This window comes from Chamaea fasciata, unplaced genomic scaffold (genome assembly GCF_029207755.1).
Source record: "Chamaea fasciata isolate MVZ Bird 193981 ecotype frontalis unplaced genomic scaffold, bChaFas1.0.hap1 SCAF_18, whole genome shotgun sequence".
NCBI lineage: Eukaryota > Metazoa > Chordata > Aves > Passeriformes > Sylviidae > Chamaea > Chamaea fasciata.
In genome coordinates, this window is record NW_027094103.1 from 7,758,008 (window position 1) to 7,781,731 (window position 23,724).

The following is a 23,724-nucleotide window of genomic DNA, read 5'->3' on the forward strand; positions in this document are numbered from 1 at the left end:
AGATGTAAAAAAGGACACTGTAGATGGAGCCAAGGATGGTGCTATTTGTCTTCAGTGACTTGTACAGATTCTGGAGCTGAGGAGTAGAAGGGTTAACCACTCTGTGTATTAAGGCTACAAAAAGCTTTTCAACCAGGAACATAAATTACTGAAGCTGCTATTCACAAAGACACATATGAGACATAAAACAACTGCCACAGCTTTTCACATGTCTTATTGTACTTCATCTCATGGTGATGGCTGGAGTGCTCTGGGACTACTTTTCAAAGTATTCTCCTTTGTATCTCAAGAATACACAATGGCTCAGCCTTGACATCCATCTTCATATGTAAGGAGACTGATAGGTCACCAGTGACATAGCTGTAAACACGTTATCAAGCATTTTCTGATTGCTTCCAAGCAAGTGCTCTTGTCCTGCACAAGCATTTAGATGTTCCCTTCCTGATTATCTTACTAGATTTTTATTTATTCTGAATTACGGCAAAAGCAATCAATATACACTTTTTTCCCACTTTGTGATTTGCAGCGAGTCAGTGTTTCCAGCGACTGCTGGATTCCCTCATTCCCAGGAGGGCCCTACTCTGAAGTGAATATGCAGAAATCACAGTCCTAGAGAGCTGCTGAGGTCCAGGTCTGGAGGGATAATACTCAACAAATCAGATATTCATGCACTTCTGTCCTCTCCTTTTAGAAGCAGCTAGATGCTGCCGTGGTCTTTACCAAGCTGAACTGAACAAACAAGGAATTAACCTTGCTGGACCAGGATTTTTTGTTCCCTTCCCAGTTGCCATTTAGCCAGGGCAATCACCAGTTTGCCAGCCTTCTGCCTGTCTTGCATTTATGGCTGGCAAGTTGCAAAGCTGGTGTGTGTGTGTATGCAAAATTGCTGACCATCAAGCTGAGATCTGCTGGAAAATGGGCTCTGGGAAACCTTACGCCAAGAAGAAAAATATCTTAGTGAGTTTAATATTTAGGACTCAGCTAAAGAGCTTGTACTTCCCCCCATGCCTCTGAGCTGAAAAGAAGCCCAGTCTCCTGTAGAAAGTGAAGTTAAAAGGCAGGGCAGGGCTCCTGTTTGTGTTGTGGCAGACAGTTCTGTCTGCTTGGGTTTGTATCAACAGACACAAATTGTTGACTTCACCTCTGGGTGTTTATCTCCTCTGTGCAGGCTGTATTTGCTCTTGTTGTCAGCTCTGGGAGGGCTGACAGAACCTGGGATCTGGGGGTACCCAGCTGGGGAGAGCCCAGATCTGCAGTGCAGGGCTGGGGAATGGGGACTTAAGCAGGGGAGCACTTGTGTGTAAATATTTGCTTTCTCAGACCAGGAGCTCTGCAAGAAACAAGTCTCAGAGCACATATAAACATCCAGCCCTTGCAGCTCTGAAGCTGGTTGGCTTCAGCAATGCCCAGCTGTGCTTGTACTAATATTAAATATAAGAACTAGGGTTTTGCCAGACTCGTCCCTCAGGCTAGCCCTGTTTTTTAACAGCTTTGCAGTGAACTGTCCTTCCCCCACACCTTTTTTCTTTTTTTTTTTTCCCCTTACCATAAAGTAAATCAAAACTGGGGTTAGCCACAGTTAAGTGACCATGAAATGCTCAGAGCTAATCCTAAGGCTCTGGTCCTTTCAGGCATTAGCCCTGCTGTGACTCTGTAGCAATCTCTTCTAGCTCTGCAGTTTTCAAAATTACCATACTCGTGTCCAAACCCAGGATCAGAAGAGGTACATTTACTCCCCCACATCAGTTCCCTCAGTCAACTTCTGTGTATCTGCATGAACCAGAAACAAATCTCCCTCTTCCACCGTTTCCCCCAGGTTTTCATTTCTCTGAAGTGAGGTATGCTAACACCTGCTGACACAGATACACTTCCAACTTTTGGAGTCCACAAATGCAGCAGTGAACGACCAGCCTCCCTAACCCCAGCACTTGGATTCAGAGGAACCTTATCTGGAGCATGGACAGATGACCTCTCCCTGCATTGCAGAATAAGCTTTTTATCTTTCATATATTATTTCCTGTCTTATGTGTTGATATGGCTCAGGCACAAACTTTACTCTTAAGTGCTGACACATTGCAAGGGTCAGGATGAAATCTGTGTTTGTCCTCATCCTGGAGAGATTAGCTACTTGTTCACATTGGTAACATATCTACTTCTACAATTTTGGGTGGCAGAGCTGATTTTGTGGGTTTCTGCTCAGCGAGACCCAGTTTCCAGCAGATTTACCATGCCCTGCAATGCTCAGTGGTGAATTCTGCCTCTGCTTCTCCCAATATCTGAGGACGCAATAAGACTGAAACAATGACTCAAAGCTCACAGATTTTTGCTGGGGTGTTCGGGGAAGAAATCCTTGGGGATGTTTTTTGTCTTGATGCTGGAGTGCCTTCACTAAAGAACAGAACCAGAGGATACAAAAAAATTATATAATGTTGCTCTAGCTCTTGTTTAGAGTTTTGTGCTGCTGCCTGGGAGGAGTTTAAAGCTGAATAATGTTGAGATGGGGCAGCACAGTGAGGGTGTGAGATGGGGAAGGCTTTTTCACTTCCACAGACCGTCCAGATGCTTCCTGTCTGCAGGGGTGGCTGGTTCTCCAGGAGGATGATGAGGGATCACTGTGAGGAGCTTCTAAGAAGGCTACTGAGTTAATGATCACGTAGCTGTAAAAGCCAGGGAGCATTTCCACCATGCTGAGCACTGAGTTGAGGTGGCTTTTTTGGAACAGGCTCAGCTGGTAGTATGAGAACATGATGAAAATAAACAAGGTATTGTGTGGAGATTTGGTTAGGGAGTTGAAAGTCAATTCACCCACAATTCATCTGCTGCATTTGTGACAGGCGAATAAAATAAAATACCTCGAGAAAGAGCTTAAGGTCATTTTTTTTTCTGGGCTAAAGAGACTAAATCAGAAGACTACACCTTTCATGGAAGGCAGTCAAGCTCTTTTTCATCAAACATTTGGATGTCAACATGAGCAGCTTGAGCCTATGTAAGATTATAGACTTTTTCACGTGTCAGTCAAAATATCCTGGGGAGAAAAATGTCACATTCTTCCTCTGTGTTACTGGCACTCATGTTTTGTAAAACACATAGCTTTTTATTTAAAATAGATCTGCAGATATAAAAGCTGAACAGAAAATATTAGGAAGTTGGCTGGTCTCTAGAAGAGATGCCTGCTGAGAATGTAAAATTAATTTGCTGCATGTGAAAAATGCTGGCAGTGGGGACAGATGACAGGGAAGGTGTCTGAAAGAGAACAGCATGGGTATGTCTCCTCTGCCTTGCAAAGCAAAATAGTCCAGTTCTGTTCACAAAGGACTGTTTCTGGGCTAAGCTGGTAACCTGATCTTTGTTCCTTTCACACTGGTTTACTCTTTCGCTAGTCTCTCTTCCAGCACAAAACACTTCTGTGTGTCTTACATAAAGACAGAGATCCTGGTGTTTGTGAATGGTAGGTGCCTCCCTCAGTTGCTGAATGATATTGCTGGTCTCTCCAAGATGCTCAGGGCCCCTGGGTGACATGTTTGTCCATGTTTCCCCCATAGAAGAACCATTCTGACTTAGTTCAGAGATCCATCTTTAACAGAAGCAGAAAAATTTAGGATGTTCTTGGGGTGAATTACTTGTTCCTCCAATTAAATGAACCGAAGCATCGACATTTTTCCATGTGCGGGAAAATTGCATAAGGTGTTCAGGAGCACAGCAGGACCAGCACCGAGCTTTCCTCTCAGCTCTGACATCTCTAGTGTCTTGTTCCTCTTGCACCCAACTGCAGTTGCCTCAGGTGAAGGGCCCTGCTGGTGCAGGATTGCTTTCAGGACGTGGTTTGACTGTTTGGCTCTGATGTTCGGTGTGAGAAGAGAAAAGATGTATCTGTATCTCTGCGATGCTCAGCTGAATTTCACTTCTGGGTTTTGCAGCAGGCAGTGATTTTCCTGGTCTTCACCAGACTGACACACGGAACACGTGGAGAGAGATGGGTGCTTAATTGCCAGTTTGAGAAAGAATGAGTAAGGAAAAGCACATCCCTATTTTGTTTTCAGAGGATTTGAGGTGCATGCTTCAACCTACCTCCACCAATAGCACCTGTGGGGTCCAGCCTGGAGGCAAGGAACCAGGAGATCCAAACTGTAGTTTCAGGATCCTTAAGTCTTCTGGGTTGAACTGAACATTGCTTCAAATTGATTGTTAAATCAGGGCGTGTGGGCGTAGCTCGTTCCATTATAATCCCCACAAATTGCTTTGTAATCGAAAGCTTTTGTTCCAGTGTCAAGTGGTTAAGCACCAAGTAAGAAGATCTATTTTACAAGACTAGACAAGATCTGACAGACAGCGGAAACTTAACTTTCAACAAATATAACAATCAACATGAGAGAACCAAAAGGTCCTCATTAAGCACTGCTGTTCTTAATTAATTGGTCCTTCAGATTTACTTCTTTAAAGCTGCTAACAGCCTTAAGCCTTTCCTAGATTAATTACAAAAGACGAGCAAATCACAATAATGAGTTTAGCCTCAGGCTCTTGCCAGGCCTCTGACCTATGTGTGTAGGTTTGCTCCATGCTGGGTAGACTGGGGGAAGCAATTTGCCTTCTTGTCTTGTTTCTGAATCATAATTTCTAGCAGGAAGTGGTTTTTTTAAATTTTTTTTTTATTTTCTTCAGTTGTTGGAAAGTGTAATTTTCTTTCCCCTGATAGATTCTTGTCACTTAGTTTAAAATGATCCCTCTGCTGTAACGACTCCCACTTGGGCTGGAAACCCTCCTTCACCAACAACAGCTCAGTCAGTGATGATGACTTTCAAGGCTTGTAATTCTTGGCTTATGAGGCCTACAGACTCGGGGAAGTATCATTAAAAATGAATCATGCTGCTCCCCTGGGGATGTGCCTGCTTCCCGGGATGCACATTAATGTGAATCCATCACCCCTCCCCTGCTGCAGAGGGCTGGGAAGTCACCAGTGCAGTGTAGGAATGAATTTCACAGAGGAACACGTGTGTTGTACCTACTGATGTACGGAGAGAGACTTTCTGTTCCTGCCTGTAAGAGCGGAGCCACGGCTGCACCAAGCAGCTGGTGCTCCTGAGGTGCTCCCTGATCGGATCCACCCTTTTATCCGTAGCTCAGGCTTTTGGGGCCATCCTTATTCCCTTCCTCCTCCCATTTCACCCACCACTCACCTTGATTTGGATGAGTGGTAATCACAGTGCAATGGGAAAGTTTGTTTCCCTTGCCTCAGTTTCCCTACCTGTAGAATGGCAGTGTACCCATCCCTTGGAGCTCAGCTACATGTCTTGACTTACTCATTCTGTAAATTGCTTTGAGATCTTAGGCTGATGAGGAGATAAGGGAAAATTATTGCAGTTTGTGCTCTTGATTAGATAATCATCTGCTTAATTTCCTGTGAGTTCAGTGAGGCACCTAAGAATTATGCTAAACTGTGGTTGAAGAAGTGACATCATCCCAGCGCTGTACCGTTTGACAAAACTGACTGTAGCCATGGATAACCACTAAAAAATGCTGCTCTAAGACAATCTGCTGTGCCCCTCCACGGTGCCCTTCCCAGCAGTGAAATGAAGTGGGAGGTCCTGGGGTGAGGGCACATGGTCCCTCCACAAACCTCAGCCCAGAAGCAGAGTGCAGCTTTGCTGCCAAGAGGAGAATCCACTGCAAAGGTTCTTTCTTAGCACAGCAGTGCTGTGTTGGCACAATGTGCTGCTGGGTATTTTCTTCCTGAAAAAAAAGGCAACATGAATTTTTCATTGAAATTTTTGGGTTCCCTCTTCCCGCTTACCTGCCCTCTGTCTCACTGCTGCTGGACGCAAGTTTAAAAGATGTTTTATTTATTTATTTATTTATTTATTTAAATGCCCTTAAGTTGTCTTTTTTCAGGCCAGAACAGACACAGATGAGCTCCTGTGTGCTGAACTGCTGGGCATTGCTTTATTGCTACCTGGAAGCTGTAGAGTAGCATCAGCTCACTGCTGTGTGCTAGCTAATAAATCTGTGCTAGTTTTTTTGCTTAAAAAAAAAAAAATTCCCATCTGCTCTGGCAAAAGTGTGCAAACTAGTGATTTTTTTACACCTTAAATTGTGAGTAGCTACACTGAAGAGAATCCCCCTTTGGAAGAGGCTTTGCTCACCTCTAGGACAGTTGGTATCAGCAATGCCACAGTCAGACATCAGGAGGGAGTCACAACTCAGGCTGGCTGCTTCCCCCTCCCTCTGACTCCACAGTGAAAATCCTGGCCAACAGTTCATCCATTTCCCTTTTATTGCTCTGACAAAAAGAAAAGGATCCTTATCTCTCTAAACTAGAAGTGGAATGGGAAGCAAGCAGAGGCCTTCCTCTTCCTTCTACTTATCATCTCTTTGTCCCTCTAAATTTGTCCCTGTCCCTGGACCTTAACCTCCCACTCCAAGGGCAGGACAGGACAGGCTGATAAGCCCTCTCTGAAACCACTGGTATTGAAGCAATTATTCAGCAGCTGCAGCCCTTTGCAGCTGAGCAGAGATTGCCATCTCTGTTCATGGGAACACTGTCCTCGTGCCTCCCTAATGCATCCTGGCCTCCAGACCTTATTTATGGCACCTTCTGGCTGAGCTCCAAAGTGACACAGCTTGGGGATCTTTACTGTGGTTTCTTTGGACTCTGTCCTCAAAACCAAGGTAGTTTTGTTTGTTTGTTTTTTCCCCTTCACTATCTCCAGCTGCTCGTGCTGAATTGTGTTCACAGGACAGCAGCACTCCTCACTCCAGAGAGCTGGTCCTGTGTGTTTGCTGTCCTTGGGGAATAAATGCAGTGTGACAGAGGCAGATGAATGCTGCCGAGAGCTGCTCTGCTCCACATGTGCTAATACTGCCTTAGTTAGCAGGCTCCATTCATGGCTAATTTGAATGCACTCGGGGAAATGTGTCTGCAATATTTCTATGGATTTTTAAAAAAATTATCTCTTTGTAGTTTCCAGGCAGAAATCATTGCAAAAAGCAGATTTTTACACTTTAAGTTTTGTCAACTTAGCCCAGAAGTGTGATTGGTCCCTGAGACTGGGATTGCAACCTCAAATACTTGCATTCACCCTCAATTCAGAGTTGGAAAAAAACCTTTTTCGGTGTTAGTTTCCTCTGCTGGACAGAGAAAAGCCCCATGGGACTATAAAACATTTCAGCAGAGAGTTTAAAAATATCGATATATGCAGCAGAGAGCCAAAAAACCGCCAAAAACTTTTAAACACAAAGGTCCCAGTGGTAGTGATGGTGGTGGTGCTGCCAATGTGCAACTGACAGAAAATAAAAGTGGTTTTGGAACATTTTTTTCAAAAAAAAAAGCAGCTTTCATTTGCACCTGGCATGACCTAGACCTGTGCCTCTTTCAGTGGTGCAGCTCCCCCAGACACGTGGGATCGAGGAGGGGCAGGGCAGTGGGAGGATCAGGTCTTTTTTCTGAGTTATGGATTTAGCAATAAACAATAACGATTTCCCCTTCATATAAGCACCAGTAGGGGAAACAAAACAAACCCTTTGCCTCATTTCCTGTTGTGTTTTGAGGTTTTTTACCAACACTGAAAACCACAGTTCATTACGGGAAGTTTTAGTGGTCTGGGTCTGTCAGTGTTTTAAATCAGTATTTGGCATCAGCAAATGAGACACTTTTCCCTTGAAGTTGGAGGGGAGTTTCACTCTTTTATGTGTGTTTTGTTTGAGAAACGGTGTATTCGCATTTCTTGTCGAGTTCCTAATTTATAAGCACTGTGTAAAGCTGTGCTAACAAAACCCGCTATGTTTTGAACAGTTTTCCTTCAAGCTGGATGAATAACACTTCACCATTAACCTGCTGCTTGCCAGGGGCTGGGGAGTGTGGCAGTCACTGGTCTGCTGTCAGCTCAGTTTAACATCACAGCCTCTTTGTAGATGAGTTTTCATCAGTGAATTTGTTCTGGAGGGGGAGATATGATATGAGCTTGAGATGCTGATATATTTTTATGGAGTGAGTAGGTTTTTATTCTCCATCTGGGATATTGGGATGGTGTGTGAGGGGGTACAAATGCATGGGTTAACAGTGTGATGCCCCTTCAAAACCCAGCAGGAGCTGACAGAGAAATGAAACACAACTTTTTAGTTTTTGCTCCCCGGTTCCCAGTCTTTAAAAGGAGCAGGAGCGACGGTATTAATCTGATTTTGTGGAATACCCTGAGATGCTCAGATAAGAATAAGCACAAGAATGGCAGTGATGCCACAATGGCTGTGTCCCTCATCAGTTGTGCTCCTCTCTGGGCAGTCGGGCTTTGAGCTAAGCCCAGCCTCCATGAGAGCCGTGCAGTGTGAGAAACCCTGATTTTGTAGAGTTATTCACATGAACTGGCCTGCTTCCAGCTTACTGTACAAAGCCTAAGAGAAGTCCACCAGGAGGACTGACCCTGCTGTACCTGGGAGGATCCACATCCCTCTGGTGGGTTGTTGGCCATGCCAGCAGAGGACAGCTGAGAGCCTGTCCCAATTTGTCAACTTCTGTGTGGGCCATACAGATGTGGAGGCAGTTCTTCAGCCACACCATCTCACTCCTCACATCAAGCACAGCCTCAGAAGAAGCTGTGTCTGGGTCAGAGCCTCCAGCAATACAGAGCTGAGAGTTGTTTAGAGAAGATGAAAGTGAGTGTTGCCTCCCTGTCCCTTTGGAGGAGCAGGCTCTGGAGTGAGGTGGCTTTGCTGCTGTCCTGTCTCTCCATGGAGACTGTGTGAGCCCCCAGGGAATGTGCTCTGGTGCCATGGGTTAAGTGTTTTAGAGTATGGGAGGCCTAAAACAAATGGGCTGAATGTTCCCATGTGCCACCAAGATCCATTTAATTCGGTAGCACAGAGGGAACTGTGCTTTGGCACCTTCCCCACCTCCACCAGCTTCTCACAGAAGGGATTAACACAGGATTTAATTAATAAGCAGAGTGACTTTTTTTTCTTTCCTTTTTTTTTTTTTTTCCCTTTGGCATGGTGTGTCCTCCCTGGACATTGCCCTGTGCTGTTCAGGCTAATACCCCTTTACCTGGGCACAGGGAAAGCTACACTTGGCCCTCTGTAGCCATGGCATGTAAAGGTGTGAATACAGGTCCAGCAATCCCATCTCACCTCCTGGAAGGGATGTGGCCAGTCTACAGATGAGGAAAGCAGCAAACAGGAGGAGGGAAAGGTCACACTCTAAACCTCATGCTTTCTGTGATACTTTTCTTTGATCCTTCTGCTTTAAAAGGGAATAATGCAAATTTATAACATCCCACACCCCTTGAAGTCGCAACAGGCTTAAAAACCCCACAAGTTTTCCAGCTGAAACTTGCACGGTCCTTGGCTTTGGTGCCAGATAACATGTTGCTATGCCACACACTGCCAAGGAATCTGAGTGCAGGGACACTAAAGATGCCACACAGAAGGCTCTGCATGCTTGCTGTGTTTTTCCATAGCAACAAAAACGCCTGATTACAGCACATTCATATGCTCTATATAATGAGTATCCCATAGGAAATTTATCACCGTGCATCCTGCATCATAATTAGAAATCAGGCTGGGGCAACTGAAGCTAATTCCCCAGGCGTGGGATGTGTTTGGTGTGGAGAGGGCAGCAGGGTGCAGAGAGGGGAGGGTGAGAGGCAGCTCTGCTGAGTGCCTGGCCCTGATGCTTGTTGCCAAATTTCACAGCTAATTCTGAAATATTTGTGCTGTCCCTCCTGGCAGTGTGTGTGTGAATGAGGAGAGGTGTTTTTGAGGGTTTTCTTTTCTCTTGTTTAAAAATTTATAAAAACCCTCCAAACTTTCCAGCCTAATTTCTCTTCTGGTCCCCTCTGGCAGGGAGAAATTGAAACCAGCAGTGTTTAGAGTTTAGTTCCATAGGCAAAGTGCGTTCTCCTGAGGGGTTTCTGCCGTGGCTTGGTCCAATTGTTGCTGCCATATCACTTACAAATATTCTTAACTACTTCTGACAAATTCAGTGGTGGTCTAATGAAAAATAAAATACGCAGGCAAAGTTTCAACTGGGAAAATTTAATAAAGGATTTTATTCACCTGACAAATTCAATCAATTTTCACCAAATAAAGCAACATTCGGCCTCAAGGCTGGGAGTTCAATGCATGTGCAGTGTGTACATCCTTACAGGTTCAATGGATTTGGGTTTTGTGGCTAGTGCTGAGTTCAAAATGAAATGCTACCAGCAGGTCAAAAGCTGTTTTGTAGCACAGCAATTGTGTTAGGTGTTCATACAGTTCAGGCAGTGATGATAGCTATTAAGGGATCTACTTATATTTGCCATCAGCACTGCATTAAGGTTCTTTCTGATATGATGAGATCTGTTCAGGTTCAGGTAATGAAATTGTCTTTCTTCTCCATTAACCAGTGTCACTTCAGTTTATGAAAAAATGCTGCCCTTGACTGTAGCCTGATCTGAGCCCACAGACTTTCACCCTACCTCCAAGGACACAATTTGGTCACCACTGGTAAGTGGAATACCAAGGGGAGACACAATGTATACAACATTGAAGCCATACATAAATATCTTAATAATAACTATGACTTTGTAGTTAAATCAATTGTCTTTGCACCCAGAGGTCATTTTCTGAGGCCTCAGTGAGCTCATGGTCAAAAGCAGGTTGGAAATTGTGCAAAGGAGGGATTTTCCACACTGAGATTTGCCATGTTACATCACCTGCTGTTGCAGGGGCACGTGGGAGTGAATCAGGTGCCCCAATGTAGGTGTCTTGTGATGTTTTTGATGCTCTGCAGCATTTGAGACATGGCCATACTGCTGGAATCCAGGATGCAGGAGATCTGTGCCCATTCCAACCGGTGCAGTCGAATGTTGAAGCGGCAAGAGATGCTTGTCAGCTACTTGAACTGCTCCCTTCTACATAGAAATAATGATCTTTATTCAATGAATAGGCTAATTTAATACCCCAGAGATTGAACTGACTTTAGGCATGATACTTTATATTTCAGTGACATTATTTAGGATGGGCTCACAGAAGTTCACGAGGCTTCTAGTTCTTCCTATCTGTGCTAAAAAAACCAAGACAAACCCCATGCTGCCAAATGGAACTGCATTTTGCCTGTGTAATGGCTCTAAGTGATGCAGTTACAGCCTTGTGAGAGTGTAATGTTTCAGACCACTGCTACGGAACAATGCACTGTGTGTGTGTGAAGCAATCACTGAGACTTCCTTCATCTCAATTCCCCTCACCTCCCTACTCAGACATAGCCCAGGTTTGGATTTGGGGCATGCAAAGGGCAGTCTGCACATAACCTTTGCAATGACATGAAGATTGCTGTGCCCACTTTGCTGTTTCATGGGTGTTGGAGTGCGCACAGAGCTCTCTTGCGGGTTGCTGTCATTATTGTGACTCTCATTGCAGTTTTCATCTTTGGAAATGACTGATTCACCTGGTGGTTTGAGGGAAAAGAAGCAATGCCACATTTCTGGGACTGGCATTGCAAATGCTCTGGTAAATGAACTGTTTTTTATTTGCCATCAACTGGGTCTTTTAGCTTGGACTTGCTCTGCTGATAGACCAGTCCTATCACAAGCACAGCACTTTGTTCCCATATTCCCCAGTCTGGAACAAGGAAAATGCAGTAAAGCCTCTTTATGCCTTTCCAGGAGAATGCCAACGTTTGCAACAGTCCCACAGCTCCACAGCATTAATGAAATCACTGGATGGTGTACTATGAATTGAAGTGGCCAAAACACTCTGTTGTAACCTTTGAATTAAGTGCTGCTCATCACAGCCCAGAGGTGAGGCAGCGGGACAAATGGCCTGGCAGCCAGCCCAGAAGCCCAGTGGGCATTTGCTGGGCACCAAATGGCTGTGTGTGCTCTTTGTCCAAATGTTCTGTCTGCAAAAAGCTCTGTTTCACAGTGCCTGCCCCTGAGGAAGCTTTTTTCTGTCTCAGGAGAGGATGCTACAGCAGTTCTGTGCCATTTGTTACCTGCTTGCTCCCTGAAGTGGCCAGATTAGGTAGAAGCGTGTTTTCATCAGGAGGAGAAGCTGCAGAGAGCGCTGATGTCTTGTTTGGCAAGGGTGGGAAAGCAGGGGTTTTAGGCAGGTTCTCAGGCAAGGGACAATGGTTACAAGTGGCTGTCATGTGGAGGGGAAGAGTGATTTCCACCCTCAGGTTATTTCCCGTTGTGGGAGGGGGCAACAGGCTTCCTACTGTTTGATGTCAAATCCTGCTGTGATGTATTGTAACTGTACACAGGTCTAAAAGCTCTTCTTTCCACAATGCTGTGAAGCTTCAAGTAAATTTTATTCATTTTGGGGGGAATTTTCTTGATTACAGACAACAAGAAGTCTATTCCTGTTGGTTGGCACAATTCCTGCCAAAGATCCAGGCAGTGAGGCAGATCCCTGGGGGCTTTTCCAGGCTTGTGCTGCAACTTGATCTGCTGAACTTGCAGTGACCGAGGGATTATGTCCCTGGTGCTCCCTGGGTTAGGTTTTCCTCTGGAAGTCAGGTGGTGGTGTTCTTAATAAAGCATGGCCAGGGCAGGGTGTTACAGTGGCATCCTGTGCTGGTTTAGGGTGGCTGGACTGACAGACCAAATCCTTCAGCACTCATTGTAGTGCCCATCCGGGCAGCAGAGCAGGTTTTAAAACCATCTACACATGAAACGAGCTTGGTGCAGCAAGAATAGATCAGAGCAGGAAAAGAGAGATGAGTAAGGAGGAGGGAATGGGAAATGGGCTGATGTGTCTTTGGAGGGAGGAAAAGGAATGTGTAAAACAGACACAGGAGCAGTAGATCAAAGCAGCCCAGTGGGAAGAGGAGAAAGAGCAAACTAGTTATTGCATGAACAAAAATATCATCATGGCTGAGACATGAAGGGAATGACAGGAGGAAAAGAACAGAGATTGAGAGTAAAAAGAAACATTTTCCTCTTAGAAAATAATAGAGGAGTAATAAAAGATAGGAGTGGGAGGTGAAAGGGAATTAGATGAAGAGGAGGAAGGCTGGAAATAAAGACATTCTAAAATGGTGACTGTATGACCCCAGGGGAAGAGCAACAGCTTGGAGATGTATCTTGAAATTCACTTTGGGTAGCACATCATGAAGCTCAAGCTCAGGCAGGAGCCCTTTTCTTTTGGCAAAGAACAACCTGTGCCCACATGAACGTCAGACTGGTGTTGACGCAGGTGGGGGCTAAGAAGCGAGTCTGTGGCTGGAGCCCTGGAACAGGGTCTTGTTCAAGGGAAAGAAAAGAGCCCAGGGAAGCACAACCAAGCTGCTGAGGTTCAGTGAACCAGGCAGCATGTGATGACATTTCCTTTAAAAGCCTGCCTTGTGATGAGCTTGCTGCAGGGTAAGCCCAGGCGCTGGCAGCCTGCAGCGGAGCAGTGCTGGCCGCGCAGCACCCTGTGGGACGTGCCTGGGCTCCCTGCCCTCACTGAAGCTTTCATACAGACTCACTTCTAGCAGCTCCTGCCTGGCTCTTCCTGCCTCTGGCTGCCTGCTCAGGGTGGTCAGAGCCTGCCCTTTTGGCAGCTGGAGCTGCTCCTCCTCGTGCTGCCCGTGTCCCGCGGGCTCTGAGGGTGGATGTGTCCCTCCTTCGTTGTCCTCGGTGCCCATTGCTCAGTGGAGCAGTTTGCTTCCTCCCCAGCTGTAAGTGGCATTGTTAGTTCTTTGGCTCTAATAATCTTCATTTGAAGCTCTAATGGATATCCACACAGATAACATGCTAATTTATTAGTTCAGCTCAACTGGGCTGCAGGATGAAAAATGATTGCGGAAGACTTTTAATAAAATTCAAAGGGATTTTATAGGTCTCAAGCCACTTTTAAAATGCAAGAAAAAGCCAAGAGTATTACTTTGTTAACCCACATAATTCTATCCTGCCTAATGAGGTCTGGAGCTAATCTTCAGTGCTCTGCCCTGGGATCAGAATTATTGGAGCAGGTAAACACTGCAAAGTACCACACTGCATCTCTGAGTTGGGTTGCATTGTCACTGTGACTTTCTGTTCCTTCCCTTTTATGAACTTTTCATAAAGCTCAGAATAGAGATGATTATGTAAAAACAAAGAGCTGGTTTCCTGTAGTGAGTGGCATGCAGCAGCCTCCTTTCCTCTCTTCTGCTGGGGTTGAGGCAGTGAAGAGAAGCACAGCGTGTTGGCTTGGGGCAGAGCACAAATCTTGACTTTCGGGCTGCTTTTCCAAAGGGATGTAGAGAGATCAGCCCATGACATCCACCACTCAGCTGTGAAACTCGTGCTACAAGCTCAGCTTAGGCAATGTAGTTCTTTTCCAAGTTCACATTTCTTACCCATTTCTGCAGAACTATTTTGTGTTTGGGGGAGACAAAGGGTGGGCTCTGAGAAATGTAGGAGAGAAATGTTCACTTAAACCTGTTCAGGGGAGTAAAATCTTCTAACCTGAATGTGGAAAGATTGTTTATTCTCCCCTATGCATATGGTTTGGTTTTTTTTTTTCTGACAGAGACATCAATGCGGTTTGACAGTCAGTGTTAGAGGGCAGAAAATACAGAGCAGGACTACCAATTACTCTACACTGGTGACCCCACTTGATTCAGGGGAGTTACCCATCCACACCATCTCAGAACTTGCTTCCCATTTGAGAATCCATAATAAACTCTGTCCCTGTCAGTAGTATTTGAGCTCAGACCTTGTCACTAAAACCAAACAGAGCATTAACAGAGTCAGGCATGTTGAAGGTTCCATGAGCTGGCCATGCAGTTCCCCACACCTGTATTGGTTGTGAAGAAAAATATTTTGATCTGCATTAAAAACAAGGCAATTGAATGCCAGCTCTCAAAATGGTTTGGAGAAGCTTTTCTGGTTTCCAGAAAATTGCACTGTGTCACAGCAGGTGCCACTTTGCTGTTTTCACAAGGTGTGCAATGCCATAACCAACCACAAAGCAAGCCCACATGAGTAGAGTTTGTCATGATGCTTACTAGTCTAATGCAGCAGCACGTGTCCTGTGTTCAGGGCAGGTTTTGTTCAGATTTAAAACAATTATGACATTAGTAATCCTTTTCTTGAGTGTGTGTAAGCAGTGCTTGTCACAGTCATCAGCAAAGCCCAGTCACAGATGTGGTTTGGATGCTGGAGAGAGTTTTGTTCAACCAAGTGACCTCGTGATTCACTCTGGTCCCATTACTCAGTGATTATAGTGTGACCTGGGGAATATTAGCCACAGTCATAGCAGGGGAGGTTAAGGTGACCACTTAGCAGGAAAATGTAGCTTTCAGGGTATAATCTGTTTACAAGCATTTAATTGCAGTAAATGAGCCAGGCAGAAGGTGAGGAGGATCTGAAACACAGAGGAATAATAAATTGACTCATGTTTATTTAAGCATTTATATCTTCTGAAGCTGGGCTTAGCCTGAGGATGCTAAGGGATTAAGGCATGCTTGCAAAGCCCCTTGTCTTCTGCTTCCTACTTTTCCCCTATAATGCCAAATCCTCTGTCCCTTTCCAGTGGGATCTATGCACTTGTACAAATTTTTTTTTTTTGCTTAGAATATTCTCCCCTGTCATCTGCACTGTTCAGTCCTGTACATCTCACTCCCTCTCCCAACCTATTCCTTGTGTTTCAGTAAATGCTGCTCTTTCAAGCTGGTTTACCTTCCTCCACTTCCCTTTAATTTGAATGTAGAATTATCTGTCTCCATGCCTGAGTGTGTAAACTGGGTTGTATCACTTCAGGCCAGCTGAAAGCTGTACTTTCCAGAAGGGTTCAATTAATTAAACAAATCCCAACGCCAATTTCATCTTGACCTAAGTTCTAAAATACTTGACATAAAATGTATCATTTTCTGCAGTTTTCCTCTTGATGAATCCACATTTAATATTAAACTAAAATCTAAATTAGGTTTTTTTTTTTTTCCTTGTAAAATGTCAACATTTTCATTCTGAAAAATGTTGAAACAAAATGTTCTGACACCTTGGAAAATCCATCTCTTCCCATACCAATCTACCATCCAAAAACCTATCATTAATGTTTTATCCATGAAAATAACCTAATCAGCAGTTGTGGGAAAGCTTCATCTCCTTTTAGTTCCACAACTCATGGGACTGCAGACCCACTTGCATTTTTGGATTGCCCTTGGACGGAAGCCGGAGCTGGCTGTGGTGGAACATGATAAATGGGAGATGTGGCCTGGCAGGGGGTCACATCTGGCCTGGGGTGGCTCTTGCACCCCAGAATAGCTGGTTTTGGATGAGGGTGTAAGAGCTTCACCTACATGTGATTGATGGGCTGCACCTGGGGTACAAGAGCCTGGTTTGGCTCAGTTTGGGGCCATCCTGCCTTTCCTAGTGAAGCTTGTAGGGTGACTCCAGCTCTGCTATGGCCCCACTCAGACAGGCACCACCCTGGGCTGATGGTTTGTCTTCATCCTTGGCCATTCCCACAGAGGTACCTGGGCTGGGCTGCTCCTGCAGCTGCCCTGCCTTTTACCCCATGGGGCAAGAGCCTTTGTTTCCCTGAGCAAGGCCTTGGGGATCAAGCCCCAGAAGATGCTCTTGACCCAGTAACTGCAGACCCACAATAATGTTTTACCTGTCCAGGTAAGGAAATATTGCTGTCCTTGCTTTCTGGATGCAGAAAGGAAGTGTATTTTCCTAGTTCTTGCTGATTTTCAGCACTTTCTTTCATTTTTACGACTCATTATGGTTCTCATTTTCTGGTTACAGTCAAAGAATATGCTTTGACCACGATTCTCTCATTCCCACAGCTGAAGGGCCCAGCATGGACTGTGCTGCACTATCCTGCCCCCTCCCTCCATCCCAGGCTTCCCACTTGGGCTCCTGCTGCTGTGCTGGGAGAGTTTCTGGCTGGGCCCCTCACCGCCCTGCTCAGGCATGCAGGGCACAGAGCAGCAGCTTGTTTTCCAGTGCCCTACAAGAGGTGTGTTTGCTGCCCAGCAAAGCCCAGTAACACCTCGGAGGCTGCAGGGACGTGTCCTGGGCTTCTCATTTCAGCTCCAAGCCCCCCTTTCGTGCCCACTGTGCGAGACAAAAGTGGAATGAGCAGCGAGAGCTGTCAGGCGTGTTAGTTATGATCCCATCAGCCCTGTTTATGATCTCATGATTCAAGTCTCTGGCGTGGGGAGCAGTGGTGCTGCTGGGCTTGTTTTAACAAGCTCTTGCAGGACAGCTGCTGGAGGCAGCTCCACCAGAGAGGCAAAAGCCTGGCAGCTGTCAGGGGAGCAGAGCAAGGTGACCTGCCAGGTGTCTTGTTCCTGAGATTTATCCCAGACCTGGGCTGACTTCCTGCCTTGACATTGTCCTCTGTGGTTTTTGCTGTCTCTGCACTTGGGGATGAGGCTGGGAGGACTCACCACTGAGGAGATTTCCCTGTGGGCCGCAGTGTGTGGGTGCTTCACACGTGGGGTGTGTGACACAAACTGCCAGGGCTAGCACGCTGTGCATCCTGGCACCCAGAAAATGTGCATTAGGGTGGGTGTGTGCATGTCCCATTTGTCTCCATTTATCAATAATTAACCATCACAACCCCCCAGCCAGCCTGTGGGACACAGTTCTGTTATATGGCTCCATGCTGGCCAGCCAGAGCTGGGAGTAGCACTATCCAGGGATGCAAAACATCAATCACTGCAGTCCATTCCCCACGTCTGGTGTCTCAAGCCTGGGGACTCTTCCAACATCTTGAGTTATCCCAGTGTTTAGTTCAGTTTCTATTAAAGCTCATGAAAAGATTCCCATAACTGCAATTGGACTTCCTCGTTTGACTTTCACTTTCTAAAGAACAGATTAATTTCGTGGGATCTGCAGTGGAAAACTCAGCTGTGCCAAGAAATGTAGACAGCTTTGCAGGAGCAGACATTTCAAATTGCTGGGCTACAAACAACTTGGAGCAACTTGTAAAGCCATGTGAAATGAAAACAGTTTTCCAGCTAATCTGCAAGTGGAAAAAAAAACCTCCCAGTGTTAAGAGGAACAGTTTTTTGGCTTGGGCTGTGATTTCAGCAGGTTTAAGATGATTTAAGTGGGGGCTTCTGGAAACTCTGTGCACTGTTTTGTACAGAGTTTGGTTCTTGTGCTGCTCCTTTGGTGTCAACTGTGTTCAGACAGGGCAGAGACCATCAGCCCCCGTGGGGTGGTTTCCCATTGAGGATGGGGGGTTGGGAAAAGATTTTTTTCTGGAGCAAAGTAACTTCAACGTGCTCGTGCAGGTTGGCATGCTTGTCATATAGAAAGGATGGTGCTAATGAAGGGAATTACCTGAGAAAGTGCAAAGTATGAATTTCAGACCACTGTGACTGTTCCCTGCTTTACATCCTGTGGTGAAGCAGATGCTCCCCAAAAGCCCTGGGCCAGGCAGGTGCCCGGGTGTGCCTGCACTGCTGGCCTGGGTGCAGAAGTGACCCAGGTGTGTCAGGCTGCTGCCTCCCGGGTGCTAAAGTCCAGCCTTGAGGTCTGCAGTGTCAAAGGGTAGGGAAGGGAAGAGAAGTGAAACAAAAAACCAGAAGCTGAGCGAGTATTTTAAAGAAATGGGTGACTCTCTCATGATGCACGGGGCCATGACCGGGCTGAAGGCAGTGCCTTGCTCTGATTTCCCTGATTCCAGGACGTGACTTCTTTCAGTTCCTTCTAGACACTTGAGAATAGGGAAGAGTGCAGAAGGGCTGTGGTGGGCCTCAAATTCACCTTCAGGAACAACTGCTTGGCCCGACCTATAGGATGCAGCTGCCCTGCTGCCCAGGAGGCAGAAACTCTTCAAATTCAGAGAAAGTTTATCTGAACAGCAAAAGGCCCTGGGAAGAGCATATGTCAAAGCTGGGTAACGATTTCCCACTGCCTTACAAGGTGCGTGGGTGTAAGTGTCAGAGATAATTTCTGAGGCTTGGTGAAGGTCATCTCAGCTTTAATGTGATTCCTCTGGTGGGGTTTGAATTCTTCTTGTGAGCAAAGTCCCACAGCTACACATGGGGAAACTCAGCTGTGCTGTCTGGCAGAGCACGGCTGTGGCTTTGTCTCCGCGTTTAGGAAATAAAGGATATCCAAAGGCTGTGAAGGAAAACTGTGCAAGAATTGGGCATTTTGTTATTTGAATGTGTTTGAGAAAGGGAAGCAGTACTTTGCCCCTGTGTAGTAGGCCCTTTGAGGGTCGATATCTACCTAAAATAGTTAGAAGATTATTTTATATCTTTAGATATTCCTGCAGAGAGGTACCAGGAGCAGCCCTGTGAAGGACAAAATTTAGAGGTGTCATTTCTCTTAGCAGACATCCAGTTTGCCTTAAAGTATTTCCCTAGCATTTACATGAGCACTTTCCCCTTTATTTATTTGTTTGTTTGTTTGTTTATTGTCTGCCTAATGGTTTCAGCCTTATCACAAAGAATGATAGCAGCACATCACCGCAGGAGAGCTTGCAGCTGCTATTGCAGTCCCAAGTAAGTAGTAAATAGCTCACTCAGAAAAAATAAATGCTACTCTTATCAGTCTGTCCATGGCACCCATATGTCCAATTTGGGATTGATCACTCATGCAGAAAAGCTAATAACACTGAGTATTCTGCTTTCAGACTCCACAGGCAGAGACAGGTTATGTGACCTCTGTTTGCCCCACAAGCCTGGTATTGGGCTGCTTCATCCATTGCCAAAATTTTGTTTTAAGGAGGAAGCAGATGTGGAGCACAATGAAGGGAACTGGATAAAGAATTTCAGGCCTGGTTAAGAGAACTCTAAATGTGAGGAGATTCAGCTTTCACCTTATACACCACAGACTAGGCACAATTCCTCTTCGTGGTCTCTGTGTCAGACCTGAGGACGAGAACAAACACTTTTGTCCTGGAGGAAATAAAGAAAAACAAAAATCCCATTGCTCAGAGTTTTACTGGGCAAAGGATTTTGTAAAAATCAGAACGTCTACAAGATTTGGCTCTTCTGACTGGAAGCTGAATGGTTAAATGGCCAAATAATCCCTACCCAGAGCCTTTGTTTCTTGATTTTACTAGACAGGGAGAGGTTCAGACCTTCAGGTGTTTGTTGTTTGTAGCGAGGAGTTGTGGTTGGTGGTTTCTATCTGCTGTTACGGACAGGAACCTTCATGATCCTGGGCTGTCCAAAACCCTCTCATGTGTTTCTTGCTTGTTCAATCTGCTCATATGGATTTAGGGTATTTTTGAGCTCTGAAATGACATGTGAGTCAGGTGGGAATTTACGCTGTGGTGTTTAAAGAAAGAAAGAAAACAAACAAACAAAGCTCTGCTCTCAGCTCTGCCAGAAATGGAAGTAAATAATACACCTGTATCAGCAGTTTGTTTGACAACATAACTACAGGTTGGTGACAACTGTTAAAAAAAATGAAAAAAAGACATTTTGGTTATATGTTAGCATCTTCAGGAATTAGAAAAAAAAAAAATACTGGGAAAGCAGATATAGCCTGGATCTTTGCAAATGTTCTGTAACAGCACAGGGCTAAAATCTTCTCTTAAGGTACTTAAAACCCAGGATCATATTGTCTTTATTATAACAATATCCCAATGCTGAGAGTAGGAAAATCCAGAGTGACAGGTGCTTATAGCTCTGCAAGGACCAGGGTGCTGCGGGAGGAGGCACAAAGGCACAAGGTGTGAATTGAAAATAAAGATGCTATTTCCAGCTGTAATAATCCCCTAAAATTTCACCATGTGCAGTGCAGTGCTTGGCCTCAGTAAATGGCCAGACTCTGACCTGGCCACGTGCTATCCAACAGTGGTGGAAAATGAAACAAAAGAGCCCAGTCTGCACGGTAATTATCACAGGAGAGGTGTTCTGGGTGTTGGCCTGCCCTTCCTTCAGGCTCAGGGAATCTCTGCCAAAGGGAAGAGCAGCGTGAGCTCCCTGGAGCTGGGATGGGCACTGCTAAACTGAGCAGCTCTGTGGTGGGACAAACTGTGTGTCTTGGCTCTTGCAGGGCTGTGCTGGAGTTGTGGAGACCTCCCTGTGCAGAGAGGGAGCCTTGCCAGCACCTGGCTGTCCTCAGCATCCATTCACAGACCTGAAATCCCAGTTTAATTCCATAAGGGTGAGTGTAAGGTATTTTCAGTTTACCCATTCTGGACAACTTTTTGCTGCTGAAGTAGACAGAAGTGCTTTGTAGAGGTTTATAATAGCTCTCAACCTAAGTGTTTCTATTGGATTCAAAGAGCTAATTATCCCTTTAAAATGCCTTTCCAAAATTGTTTTCAGACTTCTCCTCCATTTTAACTGAACCCAAATTTGAGTGTCTCATGTATTTGTAAGAGGTGCCATAGGACACCTTCTCAAAAAGAAACACCAGCCAACAGCTGATGCCACAAAGATGTCACGATCAAAGGCAGCATCTCGGGACATTTAGTCTTTTTGGGCTGAGTATATTCTATTCTCGTAACGTTTCCCTTAGACTTCGTTGGTTTGTTTTCCATTGGGCTAAATGGCTTGGATGTACCGAGGACCTGGCCTTTTTCATATGGAAAAGAAAGATTTAGCACAAAGATTTATCTTCATGAGCTAGGGGAAAATTTCCTTCTTTTTGATGGACCCAGCCCTTTAAAGCCTCGGAAAGGAAACCAAATATCTTTAATTCCCAGGAGGTGTCTCAGAGGATCAGAGCTAAAACATTACTCTCTGAACTATTAGATACAGAGACCTCTGCATGACCCTTTGTGTTTCAGAGTCTCAAGGCTGTGGATTCTCCAGAAGAACCTATTTCTTCTACAACCAGAGGCTGAACAAGAGTGCACCATTACAGAGGTTTAAATAAACCACATAAGGTCAGCTGGCTGCTTAAATCCTTGCAACTAGGTCTGTAGATATTTTTGCTTTGTTTCTAGGCGAGCTCAGAGTCCCAGTGCCAAAGGGCAACATGTAAATTGTGCTGTTATTCTGAAGCATGCAAGGTAATAAATGGTGCTGTCAATTGTTTTCACTCAAGTGACAGATTTATTCTCTTCAAGATGAATGACCAGGAATGGCTATTATTGCAAAAAATTCACCGTGTATCATCTTGTGCCTGTTGTTTAACAAATAATGCTAAGTCTAATTGCCTTCCTCTGTGGCCAACCACCTATGAGTTAATGTTTTTTATTTTTTTATTGAAGACATGTAATTTACCATTGCTTTTGATGTGCCATCTGATTGAATGTCTCTGTGAATCACATCTGCAATCTAGCACTGGTGTCCCAAAGGAATACCCCTTATCCCATTGTTTCCTCGTGAGCCGGGTAAAAACAGTCTTAATTTTTTTTTTCTTTATACACAAACTATTCAGCTTCTGCTTCCCGATTTCTAGGTTGACATTCCTGCTCCTGGCAGATGCACTAATGTTTAATAAATCAGCTGCATGAGGGAATGTATGATGTTTTATAGTACTAGAAATAGGGGGTTTAAATCTCAGTAGCACTTTTCCCAGAGTAAACATGGAATTAGCCTGGAATCTGATCCTGCAGTTCTGCCCAAAATCCCCTGGAATCCAACTGCAGCCCTTTTTGATAGCACCCTGTTTTTCAGCAAGAAAACTCGGCAGCTGATACACTTCAGGATACAAACATAATTGCTTAAAGATTTTTTAGTGATTCAGCAATGCCTGTTTTTCTACAAGTCTGTGTTCCATTTTTTTCCCCGAGTCAACATTGCAATGTTTGTAATGTTTTAGGAGGTTGGAAAATAGCATCTAAACCGTAAAGCTTACATAAAGCTTGCACTTCAACAACATGTTTTAGAAAGAGCTGATTGCAGACAAATGTTGAAGTTAAGGCCTTGCTTCCCTAGAAAACAATGCAGCTTCATGTGCCAAAAAGAAGGTGATGGGGGGAGCAAAGGTAAAACTTCTATCAGCAAAAGTCTTAATTTTTGTAGCTATTGAAGTCTGTTGTGGTTGAGACTGCAGTGAAGTGGACCCAAAAAGGTCATCAGAGATGTGAAGAGGTGACAGAGGTAGCTTGTGGGCCACCCTCTGCCCCAGGCACTGCACTTCAAGATTCCCCTGTTACAAAGAACTGTAGAAATGCAAGTTTTGTGCTGGTGGGATGGGCTGAATTAGACACACAGTGATTTACTCTAAAATTATTCCGAACGCTCATATCATTGAACTCTCCTCCTCATGAAATGGTTGATACTACTGGTTGAGGTATTTGTTGCTTTCGGTTGTGTTTTTATGATAGTATGAAACTGGATCAGTCATCCTGGTGTAAGTTACAGCAGTGTGACTTTTCCGTGCAGATAGATTTTGAGCCAACTCTTAAGGCCAGGGCTTTTATTTGCATTTCTTTATTACAATAATGCTCCATTAATGGGTTTTCTCAAGCAGCAAAAGCCTGGGTCTGGTTTGCCAGTAGGTGGGTGTTTAGAAGAGGAAATGAGATGGGGAAATAAAAATAGGGGATACAGGTAGGAGAGGAACTGTGACTTGCCTTGCAGTCATTCAGAAGCCAGTGGAGGCACTGAGGACAGTCCCAGTTGTCCTTGGGGCTGGGAGTGGAGCCAGGTGAGGGGTGTCTGAGACCCCAGCAGTGGGACAGGGATCCCAGCATCCTGAGGGGCTCTGTTGGGGATGCTCTCTCGACACACTGTTATTCTCCAGTTAAAGCAATTTGCCCATAAACCCTGAGCACAGAGTGCTTTGTTCTGTTAAAACAAATATCCAGGAAATTCAGCTACAAACTTTTGCTATCACTTAGCTCTTATCTTGCTCTACTGCAATAACTATTTGATGACCTCAACAGAGGCCTTGAATCCAGTAATCAGTTCTTCAA

The 23,724-nt window shown here is 45.0% G+C and overlaps 1 long non-coding RNA gene across 1 annotated transcript in view; it reads left to right on the plus strand.

The window, feature by feature from the left end:
- The window catches only part of LOC136298812 (uncharacterized), a 39,598-nt gene extending 17,515 nt beyond the window's left edge, over window positions 1-22,083 (plus strand). Inside the window, exons 2-3 of the long non-coding RNA XR_010723380.1 lie at window positions 20,907-21,017; window positions 21,646-22,083. This is a non-coding gene — a long non-coding RNA (uncharacterized lncRNA). The remainder of the gene's footprint in view (window positions 1-20,906; window positions 21,018-21,645) is intronic.
- Window positions 22,084-23,724: the final 1,641 nt, after the last annotated feature.